Raw genomic sequence first — 7,490 nt, forward strand, 5'->3', positions numbered from 1 at the left:
GTGGCTGTTGGTTGAGCATCGTCTGGTACACTGAAAGGTTGCAGGTTCACTTTCCGGTCAAGGCACATACCTAGGTTGCAGGTTTAATCCCTGGTCAGGGCACATGGGGACGGCAACCAATCATGTTTCTCTCTCTCTCTCTCTCTCTCTCTCTCTCTCTCTCTCTCTCTCTCTCTCTTTCTCCTTGGGTGAGGATAAAAAAAAAAAAAATTGAATCTTTGGCTAGGAAATCCAAGAGTCATAATGAGCAAAACATTTGTACAAAATGTCTCAGATGCACTAGGAAAAATTGTGATGATCATCCAATTTATAAAGTGAAGGGAAATTAGATGTAGACTAGTGTGCTGAATAAAAGTGAAGCACCTCGCCAATTTTGTGGGTGGACTCCCCTTGGTTCAGGCAATACCAATGGAATGGCAAATGAAAGTTACATACAAAAATGGTGACTGGCAGGGTATTCTTTCTTTAACATGGCTATGAATGTAGCCCTAAAGAAAATAGGTATCAGGTTTGAATATCATCTCACTAACATATTTTATGTTTGATAATGATGGAAACTTTGAATAGATGATGGCTTCTCAAAGAGGATTAGAAATGCACTAAATGATGTCATTTGGAATTCAGCTTCCTTCATGGTTCTTTTTCCTTCATGGGACTTGCATCTGGGTTTAAATCTCTGGTCTAAAATTTACTGATTATGTCATCCTGGCTTAGTACAATCTTTCCAAATCTCACTTGTTTAATAAGTGGAAAAGACAATATTTATGTCACAGAGGTACTGTAAGGAGCAAATGGGATAATGTGGGAAACATATCTCACATTTAGTACATGTTCAGTGATTAACAATAGTTTCCTTTAGTGACTGCTTCTGACTTGCTTTACCTTCATTATTAAAATAGTCTGGAGGCATATGTTCATGCATGGAAAGATAAGGCAGAAAAATAGACAAGGAGAAAAAAAAATGCCATGAAATGGACAGAAAGAAATAGAGCAAAACAAACTTTAAAGGAAAATTTAAATGAAGAAAAGTAGCAAAACTAATGAGCTTTTGTATTTACCCTGTTCGGATGTCAATGCCTTATTTTTTTTTTTTCACAAGTTGTTTGTTTTTTAACAAATGATTTTGAGGAGATGGCACCTAAACAATTGTAAGTTTGTCTTGGATAAGCATTAGGAGTATGAAGGAGAATCATTAACTTCCTTTCTGAAGTTTTGTGGTGAGGGAAGAGAACATTTACTATAAAGCCTATTACAATCTATTTTAGCAATTAGTTGATTTTCCAAGTCACCCAAAGAAAAATCAAAGTGGTATTATAAGTTGGTAGCAACTGTCATCATCAATTTATACTGCTATTTGCAATAATAATAGCAAGTTAGCCTCATATATTCTATATAAATATAAAACAGTTCTTCATGGTTTCCAAGATCTTATTGCAAAATGTGACGAAAATCTATCAAAATAGTGGTTTCATTCTTACCTTGTGATTTTGTTTTGAATTCTCCCTGAGAAGCTGCAGCTCTGTGTTCCGAGAACTTGCAGACTCTATTTATTACCCAACACTTGGCAGAGAACCAAACTGCTGCAGAGGGGAGATCTGAGTGGGTGAGATTTTAGGTTTTGAATTGCATGTAAAAAGCCAATAGAGGGATCAGTCCTGTCAACATCTAAGATTCACTGCTTTCTTCCCATATTCATCTTAAAATTAATACAACAATTACAGATTTTATGTTCTGCATTTTTATTTTGTTTGGTTGTGTGTGTGTTTTTTTTTTACTTACAACTCACATCAGAATCATTTCACATGCAACCCTCATCCCATGTCCAGCTCACCACCTTCCTCTGCCCCCTACAAATTTCAACTTGGCTCCTTCAGAGTTCAACTTCACAACTTCACCTTCAGTGCTGTTATTTTGAAACGCTTTGTGATTTGTATTTGCATTTTTGGCAATCAGCTTCTTCTCTTGCAACCTTCACTAAGTGGTCAGCTTATTCTTCTAAACTCCTTGATGCATAGTCACACTCACTTGCATATCAGTAATATGCTGCTCATCTGCAAATGAAAGTTCTCAGATACTTCATGCATCTTAACATACCTGACCTGCCTCTCTGCTCCCCATTTCCATTTATCCCAAAAATCACAGAGAATATATTGCTTTTTCTTGCAAAAACAAATACTGAACTACAGATCCCAGCTCTTCTTACCTCATGAGAAATTTTGCTGTTACATGTCCCCTCTCCCTCTCTTTTGGCATCTGTAATATAACAATAGCAGGAAACAAGGGGCTGAGAGATGCTTTTTAAAACGTGGGCTGTTTCTGCATTCTAAGATCACACATCAGAAGAAAGACTGCTGTTGTTCTTAGAAGGAAACTGTGCTGTGGCTGTTTGTTAAATCCGTGCAGGCTTAGCAAGCCCCACAACCATCCTGCCCACGAGTTTAGAAGTGTGAACTTGAAACAAAGGGGCAGAAAAAATGTTCTGTAAAATTAAATAACAGGAACCTTTTAGTTTTACTTTTGGCATACTGAAAAAATAGAACTTTAGGATTCTGATATTCAGGGGAAAGTAGAGATGAGATAGCAATAGGTAGCTGGTCGGGAATTGGGAAACTTAGTACTGTGATAGGCTTCCTTTGGCAAAAACAACCAGAAAATGAGGAACAAAGAAATCTTATCTATTTTAAAAGAATTTACTGTTTTGTGTAGTAAATTCCTTCTGAGCAATTATCTGCTACAAGCCATAATGGTGTGTTTGTCAGGAATGAAGGAAGAGGGCTGTGTCCACTCTTGAGATAAAGCAGTGAAGACGGAAGGCAAACAAGAAGGAAGCCAAGAATGACTAGTGCTGATAGAAAATTGAACTGTGTGAGGTAAATGGGAGGGAGAGGTTCCAAATACAGCCAAGGGAATGTCAGCATACTCTATTATGGGAATTCTTACAAATACTGAGGTTACAAGGGATAGTGTGACTTTTTCATGGGAATTCTTACAAATACTGAGGTTACAAGGGATAGTGTGACTTTTTCATGTATGCTGAACTCTACATTATTATAAAATACTTGAGGCCTGGTGCATGGATTCATGCACATTGAAAGGAAATTAATTAGAAGGTGGCCAGTGGGGTGGGACTGGGTGAAATGGGCCAGACACGCCCTGGAGCCAACCTCCTGCGGTCTCTTCCCTGGCCGGCTGCACCTGGGGTGCGCCAGGGCTCAAAGGGTGTCTGTGGAGTGAGCAGGATCCCTCCGGCAGGTAGGGTCCCTCAGCCTGGCCTGCGGGGATCAGCTGAAACTGGCTCTCCGACACTCCCTGAGGGGTCCCGGACTGCAAGTGGGCACTCGGCAAAGTTGCTGTCACTCAGCAGCTCCTGTGCTGAGCGTCTTCACCCTGAGGGTCAGTGCGCATCATACCTACTGGCCAGTCGGCTGGTCAGCTGGTTGCCTAGCCATATATCCTTTTTTATTTACTTAAAAAGTGTCTCTTATAATCAATATATGGTTGTTGTTTTTTTTAAAAAAACACAGTTTGAGTATCATGTATCTTTGAACTGGAAAAGTCTATTTACATTTATTGTAATTATGGAGATATTTGGATTTATTTCTACTATCTTGCTCCTCCCTTTTCTATTTTGTCTCTCTGGCTTATGCCTCATTTTCTAGCTTTTTTTTTTTTTTTTTTTTCATCTTTTGGATTAATTAGTTTTAAAAACTATGAAATCTTCCCCTGGCAGTCATGCACTATAATCACTGTCTCCTCAGTAGAGTAACACTGGAAAACAAACTTTAACTCTGCTTTTTAAAGGCTTTATGATTTTATTTTATTTATTTATATATTTTATATATTTTTTAAATTTTTATTTTATTGTTTAAAGTATTACACATAGTAGTACATATATCTCCTTTTTTTCCCCACTGACCTTCCCCCAGCCTCCCCTACTCCTTGTCACGTACCCTCATCCCACCCCACCCCCCAGTGTCTTGTGTCCATTGGTTGTGCTTATATGCATGCATACAAGTCCTTCAGTTGATCTCTTTTCTCCCCTCCCCAACACTCCCCAGCCTTCCTGCTGTAATTTGACAGCCTGTTCAATGCTTAACTGCCTCTGTATCTACCATTTTGTTCATCAAGTTATAATGTTCTTTATTTTCCATAAATGAGTGAGATCATGTGGTATTTTTCTTTCATTGCCTGGCTTATTTCACTTAACATAATGCTCTCCAGTTCCATCCATGCTGCTGCAAATGGTAAGACTTCCTTCTTTTTTATAGCAGCGTAGTATTCCATTGTGTAGATGTACCACAGTTTTCTAATCCACTCATCTGCTGATGGGCATTTAGGCCGTTTCCAAATCTTAGCTATGGTGAATTGTGCTGCTATAAACATAGGGGTGCATACATCCTTTCTGATTGGTATTTCTAGTTTCTTGGGATATATTCCTAGAAGTGGGATTACTGGGTCAAATTGGAGTTCCATTTTTAGTTTTTTGAGGAAATTCCATACTGTTCTCCATAGTGGCTGCACCAATCTGCATTCCCACCAGCAGTGCACAAGGGTTCCTTTTTCTCTGCATCCTCACCAGCACTTGTCATTTGTTGATTTGTTGATGATTGCCATTCTGACAGGTGTGAGATGGTACTGCATTGTCATTTTGATTTGCATCTCTCGGATAAGTAGTGGCTTTGAGCATGTTTTCGTATGTCTCTTGGCCTTCCTTCTGTCTTCTTTCGAAAAGTATCTATTTAGGTCCGTTGCCCACTTTTTTATTGGATCATTTATCTTCCTTTTATTACATTGTATGAGTTCCCTGTAAATGTTGGAGATTAAACCTTTATCAGTGATAACATTTGCAAATATGTTCTCCTATACAGTGGGCTTTCTTGTTGTTTTGTTGATGGTTTCTTTTGCTGTGCAAAAGCTTTTTATTTTGATGTAGTCCCGTTTGTTTATTTTCTCTTTAGTTTCCATTGCCCTAGGAGTGGTATTGGTGAAGAAATTGCTTCAGCATATGTCTGAGATTTTGCTGCCTGTGGATTCCTTTTTATGGTTTCGTGTCTTATGTTTAAGTCCTTTACCCATTTTGAGTTTATTTTTGTGTATGGTGTAAGTTGGTGGTCTAGTTTCATTTTTTTGCATGTATCTGTCCAATTTTCCCAACACCATTATTGAAGAGACTGTCTTGACTCCATTGTATGTTCATGCCTCCTTTGTCAAATATTAATTGAGCATAGTGGTTTGGGTCGATGTCTGGGTTCTCTATTCTATTCCATTGGTCTATATGTCTGTTCTTGTGCCAGTACCAGGCTGTTTTGAGAACAGTAGCTTTGTAATACAGCTTGAAATCTGGTATTGAGATCCCATCTACTTTGTTCTTCTTTCTCAGGATTGCTCTGGCTATTCAGGGTCTTTTTTTATTCCAGATGAATTTTTGGAGAGTTCTTTCTAGGTCTGTGAAATATGCCGTTGGTATTTTAATGGGGAGTGCATTGAATCTATAGATTGCTTTGAGTAGTATGGACATTTTAATGATGTTGATTCTACCAATCCATGAACATGGTATGTTCTTCCATCTGTTTATGTCTTCCTCTATCTCTTTTTCAGTGTCCTGTAGTTTTCTGCATACAGTGGGGCCTTGACTTACGAGTTTAATTTGTTCCGTGACGGAGCTCGTAACTCAAATTACTCGTATGTCAAATCTTAAAGTGAATGAGTGAGACACGTGATGCTGGGCTGATGTTGTGGTGTTCACTGTGACGTTCGCTGCACCAACTAGCGGTGGGGTATCTGAAGCTGACTCGTAACCCGAATTTTAGCTTGCAACTCAAAGCAAAAAATCGGCCGAGAGACAGCTTGTATCTCGAAAAACTCGTTAGTCGGGACACTCGTAAGTCAAGGCCCCACTGTATAGGTCTTTTATCTCCTTAGTTAAGTTTATTCCTAGGTATCTTAAATTTTTTGGTGTGATGGTAAATGGGATTGCTTTTTTAGTCTCTCTTTCTGTAAGTTCACTGTTGGTGTATAGAAATACCATAGATTTCTTGGTGTTAATTTTGTATCCTGCTACATTGCTGAATTCATTTATTAAGTCTAATAATCTTTTGATGGAGTCTTTAGGGTTTTTTATGTATAATATCATGTCATCTGCGAATAAGGACAGTTTTACTACTTCTTTTCCAATTTGGATGCCTTTTATTTCTTCTTGTCTAATCGCAATGGCAATACTTACAGTACAGTGGGGCCTTGACTTACGAGTGTCCCGACTAACGAGTTTTTCGAGATACGAGCCGTCTCTCAGCCAATTTTTTGCTTTGAGTTGCGAGCTAAAATTCGGGTTATGAGCCAGCTTCAGATACCCTACCGCTAGTTGGCGCAGCGAACGTCACAGTGAATGCCACAACATCAGCCCAGCATCACGTGTCTCACTCATTCACTTTAAGATTTGACATATGAGTAATTTGAGTTACGAGCTCCATCACGGAACGAATTAAACTCATAAGTCAAGGCCCCACTGTACTATGCCAAACAGGAGTGGTGAGAGTGGGCATCCCTGTCTTGTTCCTGTTCTTAGGGGAAATGGTTTTAGTTTTAGCCCATTGAGTATCATGTTGGTGGGCTTTTATTATGTTGAGGTATGATCCTTCTATTCCTACCTTGCTGAGAGTTTTATCAAAAATAGGTGTTTCACATTCCCGGATCACACCAGCCCCAAAGGCCCCAGACTTTTCTGGGCGGAGACTTTCCCAGATCCTCCAGCTCTCACCCTGCACCGTCCTCCAGTCAGGACCACAGACCTCACCTTATCCCAGGTGAAATCTGACCTTTCGTGAAGAGGCACAGAGCTCCTCTGAATCCGCCTGCTCACCTTGCTTGGGGACTGGTGTTCCCAGGTTCGCAGCTGTTCCCTGGGTGCTGCTGTTGTAGATTCTTGGGATTTTCAGGCTTCTGACAATATCCACTCTCCCCTTCAAGATGGCGCGGTCTCCGGGTCAGAGCTGGTCACTCTAGGAGGGATTCCAGCAGCAGTGGAGGCTGCCGGGTCAGGGGAACCCCGTCGGACAGTCCCCAACAGTCCCCTGGAGTATAGCTGTCCCTCAACTCACAAGCAAACACTCCTCGTGCGACCACACACTCTCCCTTCATTCTCTCACTCACGCTCTATCTTGCAGTCTGCCTTCCCATCAGCAGCCATCTCCCCCGCCCCCCGCCCCCCGATTTTATTGTTTGAATCTGCTCATGCAATTATATAATTTGGCAAATTTTTAAGGAGAAAACTCTTTGTATGTCAGGCTCAATCTCCAGCCCTCCCTTTCCACTGAATGCTTGGCGCATTAAGCCTTCAGTTTTGTCTATTTAGCCCCATAAAACAACCAAAGGTTTTGCTTATTTCTGTCCCCTAGCAGCAGCCTTCTTCCTAGACAAAATTAAGATTCCCTGCCTCATGCTGCATACACACAGAATTAGCAAATGCCTCTGGAGAAGAAGCAGCTGTAACT

At 40.3% G+C, this 7,490-nt stretch overlaps 1 protein-coding gene across 2 annotated transcripts in view; it reads right to left on the reverse strand.

The window, feature by feature from the left end:
* IL33 (interleukin 33) overlaps window positions 1–1,548 on the reverse strand; it is a 48,516-nt gene extending 46,968 nt beyond the window's left edge. Inside the window, exon 1 of one of the 2 annotated variants that reach the window (XM_059656689.1) lies at window positions 1,479–1,548. The gene's annotated coding sequence lies outside the window, so the exon portion shown is untranslated. The remainder of the gene's footprint in view (window positions 1–1,478) is intronic. The other variant, XM_059656688.1, reaches the window with a different exon arrangement.
* Window positions 1,549–7,490: the final 5,942 nt, after the last annotated feature.

This window comes from Myotis daubentonii, chromosome 11, assembly GCF_963259705.1.
Source record: "Myotis daubentonii chromosome 11, mMyoDau2.1, whole genome shotgun sequence".
In the NCBI taxonomy this organism is placed as follows: domain Eukaryota; kingdom Metazoa; phylum Chordata; class Mammalia; order Chiroptera; family Vespertilionidae; genus Myotis; species Myotis daubentonii.